This window comes from Lutra lutra, chromosome 4 (genome assembly GCF_902655055.1).
Source record: "Lutra lutra chromosome 4, mLutLut1.2, whole genome shotgun sequence".
Lineage (NCBI taxonomy): Eukaryota > Metazoa > Chordata > Mammalia > Carnivora > Mustelidae > Lutra > Lutra lutra.
In genome coordinates, this window is record NC_062281.1 from 166,904,969 (window position 1) to 166,926,914 (window position 21,946).

The window sequence follows — 21,946 nt, forward strand, 5'->3', positions numbered from 1 at the left end:
GCCCCTGCCCTCCGTGAGATCCAATCCCCGAGCCAGCGGCCCCGCGGCAGCCAATCTCCGCGGCCGACCGCCCGCGCTCCCGCCTGTCTCAGCCAGCCCAGCAGGCTCTGCCACACAGCCACGTTCTCAAAAGCCGGCGTCCGGCTTGCGCGTGCTCTTCCGAACCCAGGGGGGAGAAGACCGGGACACCCACCTGACGCGCACGAGGAAACTGAGGCCTAAGGCTGGAAGGGAGCTGACCGAGGTCCCCCAGAGTGAGTTCTCCCCGAGTTTGCCTGCAGCCCACGACTTCTGACCCCCCGCGCCTAGGAACCGCTAGGAGCTGGGAAACCACCGCCCCCTTTAAAACCAGGAGTCGGGTCGAGTGTCCCTCTCCTCCAAACCTGGATGGAGGATGTAGCGCCTGGCATTTTCACTATCGATGCCCCTCTTTCATCCCCCAGGACTGATCATTCCCGCTTTTAAACACTGGATTCTCGGGGGCTCTGGGCGATGGAGTGGGGAGTGGGTGGGGAGGGGGGAGATGAGGCCACGCAGCCGCTGCCCCTGCTGGCGGGGGGGGGAGGGGGCTCCTGAGTTGTGGGGAGGAGACGGGACCACAACCGCTAGGACACCATGATCATAACAGTGACCTTTATGGAGAGGTTCCTCCATGCCTGATGTGATCTCATTCAGTCCTCTGGGCAATGACGAGCTGGGGACTATCATCCCCATTTTATAGCTGAAGAAATGCAAACTCAGAGAAGCCAACCAGCTGTTATGTGGCAGAGCCAGGCCTGACAGGTTTCCTCCCTTTCCAGAGCCTTCTCTCTTAGCAGCCTTGCTCTGTCCCCCTCAGCAAAAATTACCAGAAGGCTAACGGGGGTATGTGTGTCTCCCCAACAAAAAGCCCTGGGAGATGCAGAGCTGCGGTGGCACTCTGGGTTGAAGCAATCAAGGAAAAGACTGTGAGAGAGAACTGAGTAATCTGGTCCTTGAGAGAGGATGGACATTAGTCTGGAACAGATGCCAGACAGACACAGATCCAGAAAACATGCTTTTCTACCACCTCGAGGTCCCTTACACCGCCCCCCCCCCAATCACCCCAGGCTTCCCAGACACTCAAGAGGCCAGGTGGGGGCCCATTTGCTCTAATTAGTGAGGAGGCTGCTGGGATTCTCAAGGGCCACTCACCTCTGTTCCTGTGATGGCTCAGCTTCCGGATCCTTCTATTCTTACTTAAGATCTCTGATGGCAGGGAGGAGAGGTGAGGTCTGGCTACCCCAGGATGGCCACAACAAGCTTCCTCATAGGCCCTAGCAGCTTCCATCTTGGCACACAGCTCTTGGTCACTGCTGAGCAGAGAGAACCAAAGTGAGGCAGCTGAATACTGTGAAGACCGCCCAGACTGGCCCCCGTGGCTCCACCACAAGCTGTCTGACCGTCTTCTGTCTCTTCCCTTCTCTGGGTTTGAGTCAGCTGCGGTGGGCTCTGTGATCCCTCCAGCCCTAAAGCCTTCACTCTTGTAGCATCACACCATGTTACAAGTGATTTGACGCCCCCTCCCCCACCCCTGACCGTGCACTCCAGGAAGACAGGAACCACATCTCTTCCATTGCTGTCCCCTTGAACTAGCTGGGACCTGATTCATAGTAGGAACCTCATAAATATGTGTTCAGTGATGCATGCTCTGTCTTCCTCCAGTACAAGCACAAGAGGAACCCATTAGGAAAAGCCCCAGGCTCCTCCATTTACTAGCTGTGTGGCTGGTCCCCAGCAGCTCAGTTACACTCCCTACCCCACCTCCACCCGCCCCAGTGTATAAAGTGGAGATATTAATGGTGACTACTGGTAGAGTTGCTTTGGGTATGAAATAAGAAAATGCACAGAAAGTGCTTAGCACGAGTACCTGGGAGCTGAAGCAGGCCTGGTCCCCCCTCCTGGCCTGATTCCAGCCTGTCAGTGTAGCAATGCAAGATTCCAGATATGGCCTGACCACGCCAGCACAATAGGCCTATTATTTCCCCCAGTCTGGACGCGACACACTGTTAATGCAGCCTAAGACTGCTGGGCTCCAGAGCCTTTCTCTCCCATGATTAGTTCCCATCAGGTTGTGATCAACTAAATCATTCAGATCCTTTTCACCAGAGCTGGGGTCAAGTCGGGTCTCTCCCCATCCTCTGCTTTGTGTGAGTGTCTTGAAGCTCACAGAAGGACAGTGTCATCTTGCTTATTCCAGCCTGGAGAAATCGTTTTGAATGCTGGTTCTGTTGCTCACTGTTTTCTTTCTCTGTCTAAGTTTAGATCCAGGCTGCTCTTGCGACTTTGACTCCACCATCCATACTGCCGATGGGAACAGAGCCCCATAAAATACCTCCAAAGACACTCATTCACCAGCAATAGAAGCAGAGCACTGCTAATACAAAAGCTCCCAATTATTGAGCACCCACTGTATGCCAGGCAAACACAGTGCTAAATGCTTTGTATATGCCATCTCATTCACTCCTCACAACACCACTGGGGAGGGTAGTTTTTACTCCCCCCATTTTATAGATGATGAAGCCAAGGCTAAGGGAGGGGAAGCAGGGACTCGTTTTATAAACCCAGGGCAAAGCCCCCTTTTCTGATGATGAGTGTGGTTATAGACTTGTCACTGAGAGGTGTCTTCTGATCCTGACCACGTGTCTCCATTGGCCCTCTTGGCCACTCTCCTTCCTTCCCCTTTACCCCCACACCACCAAGCCTGGAGTCCAAGGGGCTGTGCTGAGGCTCTAGTCCACGATGGACAAAGGGCTCTATTAGCCTCAGAAACCTGGAGCAGAGACCTGGCCCCATTCTCCCTAGCAACATTCTTTCCATGTAGGACAGCAATGAGGACAAGGGCTTCTCCCTGAAGGGCAAACAGACAGATTCCCCCTCTGGTAGGACTACTCTCCCAGCCATCCTTGACCCCTTCTGTGTCTAGCCTGACCTCACAGCCTAGGGCAAATGAACTTCAGAGTCTCTCTGCCCCTTGTTGCTCTCCACCTGTCCGTGCCCTCCTGGACACCATGCCCAGCCTGGTAGTCTTCTTTGTATGTCTTTGCATAGTCCCCTGAGGACCTCTGGGGGAGGCAAGCAGGTCCCCAGAGCTTCTTGGGAGACCGAGCAGCAGAGTGAAGTACAAAGATCCCCGAGACAGGTTACCTGGCTTCATATCTTTACCATTACAGTTTACTCTATCAAATCTCTGATCCTCACTTTCCCCAACTGTCAAATGGGGATAATAATTGAATCTATCTCATAGGGTTGGCATGAAGATTAAGTGGGGTGCTTAAAACAGTGCTTGGCACAGAAGGAGCACTTGAAAAGGATGATGATGATGGTGATGGTTACCCCTATTGGTACGCTTGGCCAAACCTCACCAATTAAGACCACTTAAGTCAAAGGGAAGAGATTTTGATGTTAATAGCTAGGGGCTAGATTGATGTCTGGTTACACAAGGTGGTTTTTTCTAGCACAACTGGATGCTGTCAGAACATGATTACCAGGCAGAGCGGTTGAGGTTTTGGTGCAAGGTGAAGGAGTTGTCAAGTGTGATAGCTTATAGTTTGCTATCAAATGGAAGATCTCTGCCATGCCTCACTGGTAGACTCACAACCCTGACGTCTGGGGGAAAAAAAATCAGCTCATACTTGAAAGTATACTTAGGTCGAGAGCCACTAGGAAGTTTACATTCTGGGTGGTAGTGCTCTGAGGCCAGGGAATGGTTAGAGGTAAGGACTGGAGCAAGCATTTCCTGGAACAGCTGCTGTGACAGGGATGCCCCAGCCTGCTCTCCATGTAGCCCCTGTTGTTTGTTCTGTGGGGAGGAGGCAGGGCAGAAAGTAAGAAGGAGGGACTCTTGATGGTCCCAAGAGAGGTTCTTTGGGGAGGAAGTGTCTGAGGGCCCTTGAAATCACCAAGGAGTCCGCTAGTTCCTGCCTGGAGGTTGGTTGGGCAATTGTAGGACAAGAGAGGCCCCAAGACTGATCCATCTGACCACAAGAGGCTACAAACCACTCCCCAGGGAGGCCCCCTATCCTGGGTTTCAGGACTTAGGCTAGATGATGGGTCTGACTTCTGAGCCTCAGGTATCAGGGGGTGAGGGGCACAGAGAGTGCCCGGAGATTCCCTGGGACACCTGCTGCCTCCCCAAACCAACCAGCCAGTATCCCTGTATCTTCTCATCCTGGACTCCCCAAAGTTCAAGATTCTTCCCAGAAGAGAGAGACCTCCTTACTCTCCAGGAAGACTGTGTTGAGGAGAGATAGGAATGGTGGAGTAGAAGCAGAGCCTGCCTTGGGAAGCCCTAAGTCCCTGCCCTCTAGGCCTCCTTTTTACCCATCTGCATAAAAAAAGCAGGTTGGACAACCTAGCACCCGCTAATGGCAGCTTTTACTTCCGCTATGGCGCACAGGGAACTGGCTTTTGGTGGCTACCTTCAGACTCCAGGTAACCCATATCTCATGCTGATAAGAAACAACAGAACAACATAGTTGGGGCCCTTAAAGACTGTGGCCTGCAGTCAGTCTTGTTAGGGTTTGAATATAGTTCAGTCTCTAGGCTAGTTCTGCGACTTTAGGCAGGTTACTTACTTCTCTGAACTTCATTTATTTGATCTATAGTAATAGCTCCCAGCGTTATCCTGAGGATCAGGCAAGACAATGTGTGTGCGCAAAACTAACCTTACAGTTGGCTCTTCATCTATGTTCACGTCTCTCCTTGGTCCGTTCCCTCTGATTGACAGGATATCTTTGATTGAGAGGCAGTGGGAAAACACTTCGGTTCTGGGTTTAAAAACTTAAAATATGAAGTAAAAATTTTTTTAAAGGTTAATTATACTGGAATTAAAAATATAAGTAAATAAATAATTTTTTAAGGCTTAAAAGGGTGCCTGGCTGGCTCAGTCAGTGGAGCATGCAACTCTTGCTCTCAGGGTTGTAAGTGCAGAGATTGCTTAAAAATAAAATCTTAAAAAAAAAAAATAAATAGGAGTGGGGCGCCTGGGTGGCTCAGTGGGTTAAGCCTCTGCCTTCGGCTCAGGTCGTGATCTCAGGGTCCTGGGATCGAGCCTCGCATAGGGCTCTCTGCTCAGCGGGGAGCCTGCTTCCTCCTCTCTCTCTCTCTGCCTGCCTCTCTGCCTACTTGTGATCTCTGTCTGTCAAATAAATAAATAAAATCTTTAAAAAAATAAAATAAAATAAATAGGAGCATCTGGGTGGCTCAGTAGGTTAAGCATCTGACTTCAGCTTGGGTGGTGATCTCAGGGTCCTGGGATAGAGCCCTGGGTCAGGTCGGGCTCCCCGCTCAGCTGGGGTTGGGGGGAGTGGGAGGGAGTCTGCTTATCCCTCTCCCTCTGCTCCTCCTTCCAGTCTGTGTGCACGCGCATGCTGTCTCTCTCTCTCTAATAAATAAAATCTTTTTACAAAATTAAAATTTAAAAATTTAAATAAATAAAAACTTAAAACATGAGACCCTTAAATTTTTTTAAAGGACTTTATTTATTTGAAGATTTTATTTATTTATTTGACAGAGAGATCACAAGCAGGCAGAGAGGCAGGCAGAGAGAGAGGAGGAAGCAGGCTCCCTGCTGAGCAGAGAGCCCGATGCGGGGCTCGATCCCAGGACTCCGAGACCATGACCTGAGCCAAAGGCAGTGGCTTAACCCACTGAGCCACCCAGGCACCCCAAGACTTTATTTATTTGAGAAAGCGAGAGCGAGCAAGGGGGAGGAGCAGAGGGAGAGGGAGAAAAAAGGATCTCCAGCAGACTCCCTGCTGAGTGCAGACCCCCCCCCCCCCCCATCTCGGGACTTGATCCTAGGACCCTGAGATCATGACCTGAGCAGAAACCAAGAGTCAGATGCTTAACCAACTGAGCCACCCAGGTACCCCCAATTGTTTTTTAAAAGATTTTATGTATATATTTATTTATTTATTTATTTGAGAGAGAGAGAGAGAGCATGCTCACATGCAAGCAAGGGGAGGGACAGAGGGAGAGGGACAAGCAGACTCTGTGCTGAGACACGGAGCCCAACATGAGGCTTGATCCCATGACCCTGAGGTCATGCCCCAGACCAAAATCAATAGTTGGTCATACAACTGACTGAGACACCCAGGTGCCCCAGGCCCTGAATTTTTTATTTATTTATTTATTTTTAATTTAGGGACATCTGACTGGGTCAGTTGGTAGAGCAAGCACTCTTGATCTCAGGGTCGTAAGTTTGAGCCCCACATGTGATATAGAGTTTACTTAAAATTTAAAAAAAAAAATTTTTTTTAATAAAAGCTACTTGGAGGAGGTATAAAGGGGGCCTTGTCAGTGGCTCACTGAGCCTACTCTGGGTCCACCAAGCAACACAGAGGTGAATAGGGCATGGATGATCTTGTCCTTTGAGGGAGTCATATCTAATCATGGGGACAAACCTATGCATACTAAGTTATACAATGTGGCAAAGACCTAATGGACATCTATCAGAGTGCACAGACTTGATATTACCAGATTCTATTTGAGGGATGAGAGTCTGGGAAGACTTCACAGAGGAGGTGATGATGGACCCAAACCCTGAAGGATGAGAAAGAGTTCCTGAGATGGGAAAGGTCATGTCAGGCAAAGGGAACAGCACAGATGAAGAGAGATGGAGGATGGTGGGTGTAGAAGCAAGGAGCCTAGGCCGGGCATTTGCTGGATGGGAAATTGATAAGCCCTGAAGCTGAGAAAGTGGAAGGAGGCCCTGCATCCTCATTCTGAAGGCAGTGGGGAACCATTACAAGGATTCTGAGCAGAGGAGTAACAGGACCATATCTGTACTTCATAAAGATGGCACGGCCACTTTCCATCTCCTGGGCTGTTGGAACAGTGCTCTAACCGGCCCCCTCTAATTCAGTCTTCAGTGACAGACAAAAAGAAATCTGACCATTTAATCCCCCCTGTTTAAAGTTTCTTTATTATATGTGTTCAACAAATATCTGATCAATGAAAGGTTAAATGAATAAAGGGACTCTCTGTAGTAGACCTTTCTTTTGTGCTTCTGGGTCTGTGGGTCTAAATAAAACACTTTCGAACTTCCTTTCTGGGAAAGTAAGACCAGAGAAGGGAAGGGACTTGCTCAAAGTCCCATAGCAAGTCAACAGCAGTGGGACTGCTTCCCATCCCATTAGGATTCCGAGGGATAGTCTTTGCACAGAAAGCCCCAGGCCATGTTTGGCCTGGTATCTGAGTCCCCAGGATGGACCTTCCAGACCAGGGCCTCCTACCCCACAGAACACTCCCTCATCACCACACAAACACCAGCTCCATGTCCCCTCCTGCCAGGAGTAGGGGTGAAATCTGGAATTCCTCCTCCTCACCTTGCAGCCTTGATCTCTCCCTTTGCACCTGCCACTAAGAGGAACATCAGTGCTCCACTAGGCTGGGTGTGGAGTTCTAGGCCCCCTATAGCTATTAGGCTGGGTTTTGAGTCCTGGAGCTAAGATGGGTCTGTGTTGGGTTCTAGGCTTTGGGGTAGCTTCTGAGCTGGACTCTGGGCTGCTCTGTGCTCTAGACTTTGGGCTTAGCTTTAGTCTGAATTCTGGGCCCTGAGCTTCAGGCCCCCTGGCTCCAAGTTCTAGGCTGTGAACTAGGTTACAGGCCAGGACTTTGTTCTAAGTTCTGAGATCTGGTCTTTGGCTCTGGCTGGACTTTGCGTCTGAACTGAGGAACTAAATTGTGTTCTGGGCTCTGTGGTCTGAGTTCTGGGTTCTGGGCTTTAGTGCCACATTCTGAGCTGGACCTTGGACCTGGGCTAGACTTGTTTGGGCTCTGGGTTCCATGCTTTGAGTTGGACTTTGGGGCTGGGCTGGGCTGTATTCTAAACCCTAGGCAGTAAACTATGATCTCTCTTCTGAATTCCAGGCTCTGGGCTTATGTTAGGTGGGAGCAAGAGGCCTCCAAAGGGAAAATAGCAAATTCTTAAGCCTCTCTGCTCACCCCACTCCTTTCTGGAGACTTTCAGCTTTGCTCCCTCCTCCTAGGCCAAAGTGAAGGTGGTAGTGAGCTTCCTTGAGCTTTCCAAGGACTTCCCTGGCCATCAGTAAGAAATGAGAGGGGAAGGGTAAGGCTGGTGGCCTGGCCACAAGCCATCCCGCTAGCTATTAAGGATCTTCCCACAGAGCAGAGAGTGGTGATGAGGCACAGGCACACCTCACAGCCTGACTCCCTGTGGGAAAGCAGGCTGCCACAGGGGCTGGGACTGACAGAGGGGCTCCCACCCCCCACCTTTCCTACTGCATTCCTGAGATTCCCCCCAGGAGTTAGGCTTGAAGTGCTCAGTTCTCAGAAGAGGTCATTCCCAGGGCTCACCCTAAGCCATTGCTCAAAACCCTGACCCTTATTCTGACTGCCTTGTCCCTGACCGGGGACTGCTCTATATTTTATTCCCCTCCAGGGAAGGTCCTCTTCCTCCCCTGTCTGCTCCAGAACCTTCGACCCTGCAGGACTCCTCCCTAGCCCCATTGCTGGATATGCTCACTCCGTGAGGCCGCCATGAAGGCAAAGCCTGCATCCATGACAGACTCCACTGAAGGGGCAGGAATTCCTGGTAGAAGAAATCATTCAAAATTATGCATGTCACATGACTGACCAAGGGAATAACAACCAAAACCTGTTAACAGGATGTCCCCTTGTGAGTACACTCAGTTCCTAACTTTTATTCTCTTGTCTCAGATCTTCCTTCCCTTACAACCACTGAAAGAGACTACCTTTTCAGTTCTCCCCTGGGCAAAATCTCCATCAGCTTCTTGTTCAGGAAACCTCACCCCCTAAGCCACAAGGGATAGGATCAACAGGATAAGAAACACTTAAAGGAACACTTCCCAGAGTCTGAATTATTCCGTCTAAAAGAATATTACAGCAGGATCATGGAGGGGCACAGGCAAACAGCCTTCACCAAGCAGCCCAGGATGGGCTTGGAAATTTTGACTCTCGGCATCCTGTCTCTTTAAAATCTTTCCACTAGTGAGAAGTGATGAGCTATGCCTCCTCCTCATGGTTCAGATTTGGCCTTTTGAGGTGAGCAGTAGTGGCAGGAGAGTGGTGATGCGGGTCATATGCATACACAATCCTACCAAACACAAGTGTTTATTCTCAGCAACGACATAGTCGAACTCCATGTTGAGGAGGAGAAACACTCTCCTAGGAGCCCCATCATCTGGTCCCTGCCCGTGGTGGAGGTAACTCAAGTCATGAGTTATGTCAGACCCTCTGAGTACATTATCTTGCTTCAGGCCGTGACCCAGCATAACAATGGGCCTGGCAAAGAGTTTCAACTTATGCTAGACCCTCTTGGATATGTAATGCCCTTGTAAGACCTTTGAAAAGACTACTTTCTTCAGTTTGGGCCGGATAAAATTCGTGGGAGGTGGAGGGCTAGAATTCTTCCCACACCTGAGAAGAGCAACTCAAAAGTGTGGGGCATCGGGTTTCCCAGTGCACACTCATTCTTTACATTGCAGCCCCAGTCCCCCACTCTGACCACTGTATCCTCCCTTGGAGCTCGGTTTATCCATCCTGGGACAGCCTCTATCTGAAACACACAGGGCACGCTCTGTTCTTGACCTGTTTCATATCTCTCCATTCCATCTCCTCAGCCAGACTGGAAAACCCAGGACACAAGGAAGAGGCCAGGATGTCTTCGTTCAGATGACCATTCTCTAAACCCTGACTCAGTGTCAGGCAGAGTCCTTGAGGAGTTCAGAGTCTAGAGAGAGATCAACAGGTAAATAAATCAGTACAGTAAAAATCTGATTAAAAAAATATATGCGAGAGTTAAGCGGAGGAGCGACAGGGGCACGACTGCCACGTTGCACAGCTCCAGCACATACATACCAGTCTGTATGACAGTATGACAGGTCCCCTGCTGGAGTTATGCACAAGATAGCGCTGGTCATGTGCAAGCTTGGAGGAGGCCTCGAACCCAGCGCAGGAGGTCTCAGCAAGTCCCTTAAGGATATGAGCTATTAGCTGAGGCTCAAAGGGCAAGCTTGCCAGGCGGATGGGGAGTAAGGAGCACTTCAAGCAGAGCAAACAGCATGTGTGAGGCCAAAGGGAGTGAGGCAACATGGTACATGTTAGGAAATATCAGGAAATTCATTTTGGCTGAAGCACTGGGCACATGTGGAGGAATGCCTAGAGCTGGTTTGTTAAGTGAGTTAATGAATACCAGAAAGACTATAATAACAAAAATCATAACCACCCGCCTTTGTTAACCACTTGCTCCATGCCAAGCACTATGCGAGGTGATTTATGTGAATTCTCTAATTTTGACTTCATAACAACCCCATGAGCTAAGTTCCTTATTAACCTGCCATCTGTAGATAAGGAAACCGAGGCCCAGAGAAGTTAGTTAACTTGTTCAAGGTCAGAGACCTAGTGAATGGCAGAGTCAGGATGGGAGCCCAGATGTCCTGGACTCTGGAACATGGAGCCCTTGACCACTGCTTCCCACACGACTAGTGCCCTTAACTTTGGGCGAAGGTGGCCTCAGCATGGACCCAGGTGGGCTTTTCTCAGCCTCATTCTAGGGCTTCTCCTCCTTGGTGTGAACTTCGATATTAGAGCTCTGAGGACATTTTCCTTTAACCTTCTTTTGTCTTTAACCACTCCTCTCCCACCTCAGTGACCACATTTATACCCATAACCCCCCGACCTACAGCTTCACCCGGTATGAATGCCTGAATGTGAGTTTCATACAGTTGTTAATACAATAGACATTTTTTGGTTTATTAGGCACCGTGCTTGATAGATGACATGGACCCTGCCCTCGTGAGCTCACGGTCAGGTGAGCAGATAGAACCAGGCAACTAGAATGGAGCATGTTGACAGAGAGAGTTGATACCAGGAAGTATATCAGTTAGGCCTGGGTTTGGCTGTTGGTGACAAAAACTGCATATCACAGCCACATAATCTGGAAATACCCAGTCCAGAGCTGGTATGGTGGCTCCATGATCATCAGAGCCCGGTGCTTTCTGTTTAATGGCTCAGTCATCCTCTGCCATCCTTTTTTTTTTTTTTTTTTAATTTATTTATCTATTTGACGGAGATAGAGATCACAAGTAGGCAGAGAGGCAGGCAGAGAGAGAGGGGGAAGCAGGCTCCCCGCTGAGCAGAGGCTGAGCTGATGTGGGGCTCGATCCCAGGACCCTGAGATCATGACCCGAGCCAAAGGCAGAGGCTTAACCCACTGAGCCACCCAGGCGCCCCCATCCTCTGCCATCCTTAACACAATGCTCCTTCCTCATTGGCCAGCATGGCTGCTCAAGCTCTCATCATCATGTTTGCATTCCAGTTAGCTGGAAGGAGGAAGGTGTGAAAAACAGTACCCTCCCTTTGAAAACAATTCCTGTAAGTTGCACAAAATACTTCTGCCCATAGGCTGTTGACCAGCACCTAGTCACAGAATCACACCTAGCTGTAAGGAATTTGAGGAAATATGGTTTTTACTCCAGGCCAGCTACGTGCCCAGCTGAAAATCAGAGATTTGTGACTAAGGGCAAGCAGAATAATGGATAGTAGTTAGTATAGTTGTCGTTAGATAGTACTATTCAGAAAGTACCCCGAGGAGCTGACACTTAACCTGAATTTTGAGGGATGAATCAGAGTTAGCCTGGGAGGGTAGCATGTTTTAGGCAGTGGGCTACAAAGGGCATTCTTGGAAATGCAAACGGTTCGAGGTGTCTCCGGCATGGAGTGCATCTTGGGGAGTGATGGGAGATACAGATAAGATCACATTCTCTAAGGAGTTTATTTTGGGGGTGAAGTGGCAAGTCCTGGCCCATTCTGAGAAAGAGTCACACCTGGAGGTGGGGCAGGGAGGAGCCAACCTGTGTTAAAATTAGGTTTCTCCATAGATTAACAGCCTAGGTGTGGCTTGGGTTTAGAAGTCCCTTAACTTTCCTTCTCCCGCCAGAAGTTCCAAGAGATGCCAATTTGCAGCCATGACACACGGTGCCACAAATACATCCACACCTACACGTTCACTCACCTACATATCACACCCAGACCTCCCACTGATGTTTCTGTGTTTGGCAGGGGGTGGGGGGGAGTACGCAGGGGGTCAGGGTTCTCTCAGCCTTAGGAACTGTGCTTGTGAACTTTGAAAGACAGAGATTTGCCAGGAAGGCTCTGGAAGTTCTAAAGGGAGGCTACAGTACTGAGGTAATCATTTGGAAGCAGTTAGTGGCCGCAAGGCCATTGGCCTCACGAGCTTCCAGTGCTGGTCAAAGGCAGGACATTGCCCACATGAACTTCCAGCTGTGGCACCCTCCCCAGACACATCACCAGGACTTCCAAAGGTTGTGTTTATTTCCCTGAGTTGGTTTTGGTGTTTTTTTTTTTTCCCCCAACATCAGGGCAAGATAGTCAGCGGGGTGTGGAACATCTGGCTCTCTGGAGAATAGAACCAAATCCCTTAACTCTGCCCCTACTGCCCTTTCTGCTCTTGCAGCAAGTAGACAATGACCTTGGCCAGTCCACCTCAGAGAGTTCAGCCAGGAATCCTGAGTACACCAACACTTCCCCACTGCCCACAGAGCTCTCCAGTTCATACTCTCTTCCTCTTCCTATTCCCATAAGACACACATGTCAAATACAGACACACCAACACACGTTGCTCAGACCATGGACCCAGATCTCCATCTATCACCCCACGTACAGTTCTTCACATGCCAAAGTCACATACACACACTACATACGGGCTACATGTGGACACAGCCCTCCAGCTGCCCACATCACTTAGAGCCCCACACCCACCGCATACATGTACGTGTGACACATGGTATTCTAACATGCCTATACCTAGCATACACCATGCTACAAATACATCCGTCCCTACACAATCACTTACCTTTTTACACATCACACCCAGACCCCTATTGATGTCAGTTCCTATGTTTGAGGTTCAGGGCCCCTCAGGTTCCCTTATCCGTAGGAATCCTGACCTTCTGAGCTTTGATGGACAGAACTCAGGAGGCAGTCAGAGGGGAGAAGGAAGCACCTACCTCCCCAACCCAAATACATATACTCAGTCTACAGCGAAGAAGGAAGACCAACCTTTCCCCCAGTACCCTGTGGACCCATGTTTGCCCCTGACGTCAGGGACATGGAGTTCTGGGCAGGGGATCCAGTATGGTGCCCTGTCTCTGCCCCTACTGCCCAAGATGTCCTGGGAACAACAGCTGCAGCCAGAAGCCTGGAAGCAAGGCTGTGCCAGGCCCAACAGTGTTATAGTGGCAGTACGGCCCTTATGCAATGGGAACCATGGAATGCGCAGGGCGCCTACAGAAGCTGACTCAGGGGACTTGGGGAACCAGTGGAGAGGAAAGGCCCTGGTGGTTATTGACATCCAGCTGGTGCCAGGTGCCCTATCCAGACCCACACAGCCTTATCTCCTATCATTCACACATCATCTTATCATTGTCCTACTTTATAGACAAGAGAAGGGGGGCCCAAGTTGTTGCTTGAAGCCTCACAGCCGGTAAGTGGTTGGGTCTTGCCTCGAACCTAGGCTCTATGTCCCTTCAGCACCAGGGCCCTGAGGTGGGGCCAGGATAGAGCTCTAGGAAAGGGGTAATCCCAGAAGCCGATGGGCCATATGGGGCTCTGTTCTCGTCTTTTCTCAGTCTCTCATTCTCCTTCTCACTGGAGGTGCAGATTCCTCCTGTTTTTCAAAAGTTTGCATTAAACACCATTTTCCTTTAACAAAAGATATGTTAGTACCTGTTTTTGCTAACCAAAGAAATCCGAAGAGGATTTTCGCTTTTAGGAAAGATGACAAATGCAAAATGCTTGTTTTGCATTAAGCTGTCAGAGAAGCAGCGTGCACTCCTGGTGGCCAGAGTGGGCCCACCAAGCTCCTTCCCGGGAACCACGCTCAGCAGCTCAGCATCAGGCCGCCAGAGACTTGAACTGTGGCCATAAGTGTCTGTGCTTTCTCGCGATTTATTTTACATATACATTAGCAAGATGTGTCCCAAAGCAAGCATATCAGAAAAGGCTAACAGGCTTTTTTGGGCGGTCTGGGAATGCTGAAGAATTTTTCCATATCAACTAATGGCAATTGCTTCTTTATGTAACTTCAGCTTATGAAAGATTTCATAGGAACGCAGGGGAAACCTGTAACCAAGGTGGGAGACTTCAGCCCAGGAAAGTGGAACTGGGGACTGGGAAGGTAGGAAACATGGAGCAGCTGGCCCGTTGGCTCAGATGGTAGAGCATACAACTCTTGATCTCAGGGTCGTGAGTTTGAGCCCCACTTTGGGAATAGAGTTTACTTAAAAAATAATAATAATAATAATAATAATAAAGGGCGCCTCGGTGGCTCAGTCATTAAGCGTCTGCCTTCAGCTCAGGTCATAATCCCAGGGTTCTGGGATAAAGCCCTGCATTGGGCTCCCTGCTCAGCAGGAAGCCTGCTTCTCCATCTCCCACTCCCCCTGCTTGTGTTCTCTCTCTTGCTGTATTTCTCGGTCAAATAAATAAAATCTTTAAAAAAACATTGGGGCGCCTGGGTGGCTCAGTGGGTTAAGCCTCTGCCTTCAGCTCAGGTCATGATCTCAGGGTCCTGGGATCGAGCCCCGCATCGGGCTCTCTGCTCAGCAGGGAGCCTGCTTCTCCCTCTCTCTCTCTGCCTGTCTCTCTGCCTACTTGTGATCTCTCTCTGTCAAATAAATAAATAAAATCTTAAAAAAAAAAAAAAACACAAAACCTGGGACGCCTGGGTGGCTCAGTTGGTTGGGCAGCTGCCTTCGGCTCGGGTCGTGATCCCAGCGTCCTGGGATCGAGTCCCACATCGGGCTCCTTGCTCGGCGGGGAGCCTGCTTCTCCCTCTGCCTCTGCCTGCCATTCTGTCTGCCTGTGCTCGCTCTCTCTCCCTCTCTCTCTCTGACAAATAAATAAATAAAATCTTTAAAAAAAAAACACAAAACCTTAATAATAATAAAAGTTTTTTTAAAGGGTGAGTAGGATTTTTTAAAAGGGTGAGTAGGAAACAGATGACTGGGTCGTAAGTTTGGACCCAAGTCCATAGCCTAAGCCCGTATTAGTCATGGATATTGAGCCAAAGCTGGTGCTAGGCCTGGAGCTGGAGCTGCAGCTTACAGCAGGTCAGAGCTAGAATCAGAGATGGGTCTGAGCCAAGAGGCTGGACCTGGAGCAGCTGCGGTCACTGGAGTGAATCCAGGCCAGGCCAGAACCAGGACAGAGGGATGCGAGGTGGAGGCTAAGGTGCTCCCACCTCACACTTGTAGAATCTCTGCACTATGTTAAGTACCAGGCTGGGCCCCGAGGGAGCGATGCATAGAAGCTCATTCCATTCAGGAGGAAAGAGAGACAGGGACACAAAAAACTTTAATCTAGGGCACACTAGGGTTTGGCTAAAGGACTCTCCATGCAGCCGGGCTTTCAAGGGTGGCCAGCACTTCACTCATCAGAGGTGGACGAGGGAGGTTGCGGTAGGACAAGTTGGCATTGGCAACCCAGGTCTAGAGGTGAGAAACTCCAGCCCAGGGCTTGCTCAGAGGAGGGTGAGCTGGCATTCTGTTTCACTGGAATGAGCTGAGGCTGGCCAGGCTAGTGACCAGAGCCCAAGGGGTCTGACGAATGTGTGGGAATGTGTGCTTTATCTAGAGGGCACTGGGACATCACTGGCAGGTTTTAGGGACAATGACGAGGTCAGACTTGTGTTTGAGAAGAGCCCTTTGGCTGCTGGTATGGGCAAGGGCCTCGAGATGGGAGTGGGAGAGCTGGAAGGCAGGGAGACCAAGGAGGAGGAAGCTGATGCCATAGCCAGGGCAGGAGATGGTAAGGCCAAAGCTGGGCAGTCACTCCAGGACTGGAGGGAAGGGGACAGGTGCTAGGTCTGTAGAGAGGGTATGATTAATGGGATTTAGTGATCAATTTGGTTGAGTATGAGGGAGACGGTGAAGCCTAGGAGAACACCCAGGGCAGAGCTCAAGTGTCAGGGAGGTTGAGAGACCGTAGTGGGGTCACCCCAGGAGAAACTATAGGGACAGAACCTGTACTCCAGCCTGTCCTCCCAACTTGGCCTTCCACTAGCTGCATGTCCCTGGCCTGTTATTTATGCCTTCTGAACCTCAGTATTTTTCTTTTGTAGAATGGGGAAATTATTTCCTTCACAGAGTTTTTATGAAGATTAGATAAAATACATATGACAGTATATGGCACAATTCATTTTTCAAAGCTCAGCCATGCCCCAGCTCAGACCTCTGGCTCCCAAGAAAGATCGCTGGCTTCTATCAGTGATAGTTGCAATACCTCCTGGTCGCAAGGGGTGACTTAGCCTGATCCAAAGGTATCCTACCAAATGACAGGCAACTCCGGGTACCTCCGGTCTCCCAATTGCCGTCCCACTGAGAAGAATATCCTGGGTACTCTGTTTGCTTATTCTCCAGCCAGTGGGGCCCAGCTGCTCACCTCCTCTGAGCTCCTCTTCCCAGTGGGGTTCCAGAGGCCCACCAAGTGACGCTAGGGGAACGAAGGAACTTCTGGAGGATACTTAAATGTCCTGAACCAGACTGGGGTCTTGCCCCACCTCACCCTCCATTGGGCTACAGCAGGCTCCAGTCAGACTGCCTCCTCCCCACCTATCCCTCTGTCCACCTGTGCAGGGAGGTCTTAAAGAGCGGTCCTGTCCTGCAAGACAGAGGCAAAGTCCACCCAGGGAGGCACCTGGCCCCTGCACATTCTCCCAGGCTCCTCTCCTTTTCCTCTAACATCCTTCTAATGAGAGTGGCTCAGATGGTTAAGCGTCTGCCTTCGGCTCAGGTCATGATTCCAGGGTCCTGGGATCAAGCCCCATGTCAGGCTCCCTGCTCAGCAGAGAGCCTGCTTCTCTCTCTCCCTCTGCTGCTCCCAGCAACCCCCGCGCCCCACACATAAGGTTTGTGCTTGCTTCCCTCTCATTCTCTCTCTTTATCTCAAATAAATAAATAAAATCTTAGGGGCGCCTGGGTGGCTCAGTGGGTTAAGCCGCTGCCTTCGGCTCAGGTCATGATCCCAGGTCCTGGGTTCGAGCCCCACATCGGGCTTTCTGCTCAGCGGGGAGCCTGCTTCCTCCTCTCTCTCTGCCTGCCTCTCTGCCTACTTGTGATTTCTCTCTGTCAAATAAATAAATAAATAAATAAATAAATAAATAAATAAATAAAATCTTAAACATCCTTCTAATCCCTTAAACGTCCTTAATCCCTTAATGTTAACAGGTCCTCAGGGGCCATCCTGGGCCTCCTGCTCTCCCCACATATCCACAGGCCTCCTGTGTCACCAACATTGCACCCTAAGGTCACCTCTTTCTCCTGAGCACTGGACCTCCTTTATCCTACTGATCTAATGGTGAACCCAGACTCTTAGACCCCATGTGGCTAAAACAAACTCATTCTCCCCCACTGGACCCTCAGCTCACTGAATGGGTCTTCCTTCCACCCTTTATCCTAGGCCTCATCTCCTTTTTCACCTCTGCATCCCACATCCCATCAGTTCTAAACACCTGTCACCTGTCTGCTTCTCCTGTCCATCTCTGTCCTTTTTCCTGCTAAGGTGTCCACATCTTACACCCCATCACTTCCGGCCTCTAGCCCAGCCGAGAAAACTCAAAGGCCCACAGATCTTTTCCTTGATTCAGGGGACTTGAATGGCATAAACTGCCTCATTCTGACATGTTTGAGAAATCTTTTAGAAGAAGAATATGTTCCAGAAGGCAACATTTTAAAATCAGACAATCAATAAGCACAGCTTAAATATAATATCTGCCTTTCATTTTTTTTCTTTTTTTTTCTTTTTTAGATTTTATTTATTTATTTGACAGAGAGAAACCACAAGTAGGCAGAGAGGCAGGCAGAGAGAGAGAGGGAAGCAGGCTCCCTGCTGAGCAGAGAGCCGGATGTGGGGCTCGATCCCAGGACTCTGAGATCATGACCTGAGCCGAAGGCAGAGGCTTAACCCACTGAGCCACCCAGGCACCCCAATATCTGCCTTTCAAAATAAACTTGTCTTGCAGACCTTTGCAACAGTGGAATTGCCTAAGAGATTTTTTTTTCCTGGTACAATAATTAACACCACTTTGCAAAAGGCATGCAAAAATACAACATAAAAAAGACCACTGCCTCTAGCATAATACAATAACAGCTTATGAAACACAAGCTTCCAAAGGGAGGGGGAAAAAAAGAGAAAGAGAAAGAGAAGGAAAAAGAAACACAAGCTTCCCAGACCTTCAGTCTTTTTAAAAGAAGCCAAAATCTGAGTTTTAGATAAAATCTCACAATTTTAAATGTTAGCAATCAGTTTTCAAAAAATTTTAAAACCAGCATTCAGCCTCCAGTATGCAACTTTGGGCCCTTCTAAGCATGTCTTCCACACTGCTCTTGAAATGATCTTTTGCAATAATAAAAATTATTATTATTTTTTAAATCCTGCACTTGGGCGCCTGCCTGGCTCAGTTGGAAGATTATGCGACTCTGGATCTCGGGGTTCTGAGTTCGAGCCCCACTAGAACTCAGAGTGTAGAGATTACTTAAAAATAAAATCTTTAGGGGCACCTGGGTGGCTCAGTGGGTTAAGCCTTTGTCTTCGGTTCAGGTCATGATCCCAGAGTCCTGGGATCCAGCCCAGCATCGGGCTCTCTGCTCAGCAGGGAGCCTGCTTCCACCTCTCTCTCTCTGCCTGCCTCTCTGCCTACTTGAGATCTCTGCCTGTCAAATAAATGAATAAAATCTTAAAATAAAAATAAACAAAATCTTAAAAAAAAAATCCTACACTTAATGAATGCTTACCCGTTCCAGACTGGTTCCAAATGCTTCACATGCAACTCATTTAATCCCACACTCCACACGCTAGAGCACAGAGGGGTCAAGTCATTTGCTAATAAGTGTAGGAGCCCGGATTCCAACCCAGCCATCTGACCACAGAGCCACGAACTGGGAGGGTCGTTGGGATCACCGACTGTTTTTGCGCTCCGGCTTCTGCCGCAGCTTAATAATTGATGGATGCATATATAAATGAATGAAAGTGCAGCTCTAGTCCCCTCTGCCCAGTTACTACCTGCCTGACTGCCGGCGGGCCTCCCCAACAGCCGACGCCAGGAACGCGCGCCGGGGGGTGCCAGGCGGGCCAGCGGGGAGCGGGGCTCGCACAATGCAGGTGCCGGCCGATCCCTCCCTTCCGCCGCTTTGAGGCTCCAGGACAGCCCCCGCCGCGGCTTCCTGCGCACAGCCCCCGGCCTTAGACGTCCGGCTGCAGGCCCTCCCGCCCGCGAAGCGCCTGCCCTGGAGTTGGAGTGCGGGGGCGGTGGTGGAAGGCGGGTAAGGAGGAGGCGCCCTTGCCTGGCACTGGAGGGGGGCCAGGTTTCCAGTCCCGCGGTTCACTTCCTGGCTGTGCTCTTGGGGCAAGTGAACCAGCGGTACCACCACGGATTTGTTGCCTCCTGGCCCTGCCCTGCCCGCCCTCCCTCCTTGACATACAGAGCATTAGGGTGGTCAGGCACTCAGAGCCAATTTAAATTCAGCCCCCACCCCACCCGCCCTCTGCAAGTCTGAAAATAACACCAGCTTCTACATCATGGAACACCTTGGAGGTGACTGAATCACGGGCTGAGAGCTTTGCATGGGTAATCTCACGTAATCCTCGCAACAGCCAAGCTGATGATTCTTCTTATCCCTATTTCACAAGTAAGGAGACTGAAGAGGGGATGGGTTAAGCCCTGTTCTCAGGACAGGTGGCAAGGGGGTGGCAGAGCCCAGATCTGTCTGACTCAAGTTATCCCTACGCTTGGTGCTGCAGCCTTCCTGCCCAGCAGCTCCAACATTTCCGCCCAGGGACTTGCACCAGTCCTGGGGGTAGGGACCAGGGCAGGTGCTTCCCTGGCCTTCCTGAAGCTCCCCTTCTGAGGGGGAATGCTTTCTAGTGCTGGATGATTCAGAAACTCACTTCATTTCTATGCGGACGGAAAGGCATGTCCCAGCCCTTGAGCGCAAACAGGTTTTAGGTGGCGGGAACAGCGTGCACAAAGCCTGGGCTGACATTGTCAGAGGACCTCAGGGCCAAGCCACGGAGACAACACAACAATGCTTTCTGCTGCTGTACCCCTACGCCTCTGCCTGCTGAAACTGGGTGCTTCATCCATGGGGACCTCTCTGAGGGTGTTTGTTGGCAAGACCACCGGAAAAACCCATCTCCCCTCCCCCTGCCCAAGACCTGATGTGGGAGAGGCTGAGGCAGTGACGTCCCAGTAAATATTTAGCAACTGGCACAGGATGGGGGGGTGGGGAGAAGACCCGATTTATAGCATTTGCAGGTTTTCATGGAGCAAAGATCCCACTGTGGCCAATCTCAGCCTACCGCAGTTGAAACTGGACAGTAGCTGTCCATTGCACAGTACTTCCTCCATAGCAGATCTAATAGAGAAATGGTAGTAAAATAAGTAGGGAAAGATGAGTTTGGAGTTCTTACTGCCTTTGTTTTTAATATAATTTAGGTGTCAATTTATAGAGTTTAATTTTTTTTTTAAAGATTTTATTTATTTATTTGACAGACAGAGATCACAAGGAGGTAGAGAGGCAGGCAGAGAGAGAGAGAGGAGGAAGCAGGCTCCCCACCAAGCAGAGAGCCCAATGTGGGGCTCGATCCCAGGACCCTGAGATCATGACCCGAGCCGAAGGCAGAGGCTTTAACCCACTGAGCCACCCAGGCGCCCCAATATAGAGTTTAATTTTTAATGACCATTTTTCACAACCAACTCGCCGGATTCCTGAAAATGCAACAGTTGGATCCTGGGGAGGTGATAGATGCTGATGCCAGCGCCACACTGCGCCAAAGTCACCCAGGTCCCAGGCTGGCCAGCTCTAGGCGGCCCTCCTGCCTCAGGGCTCCTATACACAGGATTCCCCAGCTCTAGCCTGGGTTTCCCTCTAGTGGACAGAAGAGTCATTCCAGGTGATTCTCGCTCCACCTGTGTCCAGAGCTCAGCCGCCACCACCAACCCCACCCCACCACCCTAGAGGGTGTGGATGAGGCTGACAATCCCTCATGGGAAAAATTTCTTAATGAGGGTCCTTATGGCTTCAAAATTGTCCTCAGGCACTAGGCACTTGGCATGCTTCCTCTCTGAGGGGCAGTGCCAGGGGGCCCTGTGGGCTTTAGCCATTATCACAATCTCTAGAGCTTCTCAAAAGCCCCATCTCATCCCCCAGGTGGCAGCTCAGGCTGGCTACCTCAGCCCTTCAAGTTTGGAGCCCACCCTCCATCAAGTCTAAGAAGACAAACTGCTTTTCCTGTTTGCATTAGGCGTTAAGATTTCCCCCAACTCAGGGCGCCTGGGTGGCTCAGTGGGTTAGGCCTCTGCCTTCAGCTCAGGTCATGATCCCAGGGTTCTGACATCGAGCTCCGCATCGGGCTCTCTGCTCAGTGGGGAGCCTGCTTCCCCCTCTTTCCCTCTGCCTGCCTCTCTGCCTACTTGTGATCTCTGTCTGTCAAATAAATAAAATCTTTAAAAAAAAAAAAAGATTTCCCCCAACTCATAGTCCTCTGGTGAAATGCTGAAGGGAACCTTTCCTATGTGTTGCGCACATGAGAAAATGGACTCACTTAGACATGGAGCCGGGGCTCAGGACTTCCTCTCTTGCATTATGCATGACGACTCTCTTCTTCCAGAAGTGACCTTTCCAGGGGCACCTTGGTGGCTCAGTGGGTTAAACCTCTGCCTTCAGCTCAGGTCATGATCTCAGGGTTCTGGGATCGAGCCCCGCATCGGGCTCTCTGCTCAGTGGGGAGCCTGCTTCCCCCTCTTTCCCTCTGCCTGCCTCTCTGCCTACTTGTGATCTTTCTCTCTATCAAATAAATAAAATGTTAAAAAAAAAAAAAAGATTTCCCCCAACTCATAGTCCTCTGGTGAAATGCTGAAGGG

The 21,946-nt window shown here is 50.2% G+C and overlaps 1 protein-coding gene across 1 annotated transcript in view; it reads left to right on the forward strand.

Moving 5' to 3' along the window:
• Positions 1–75: 75 nt before the first annotated feature.
• Positions 76–21,946, forward strand: part of MYCL (MYCL proto-oncogene, bHLH transcription factor) — a 40,555-nt gene continuing 18,684 nt past the window's right edge. Inside the window, exon 1 of the mRNA XM_047727084.1 lies at positions 76–254. The gene's annotated coding sequence lies outside the window, so the exon portion shown is untranslated. The remainder of the gene's footprint in view (positions 255–21,946) is intronic.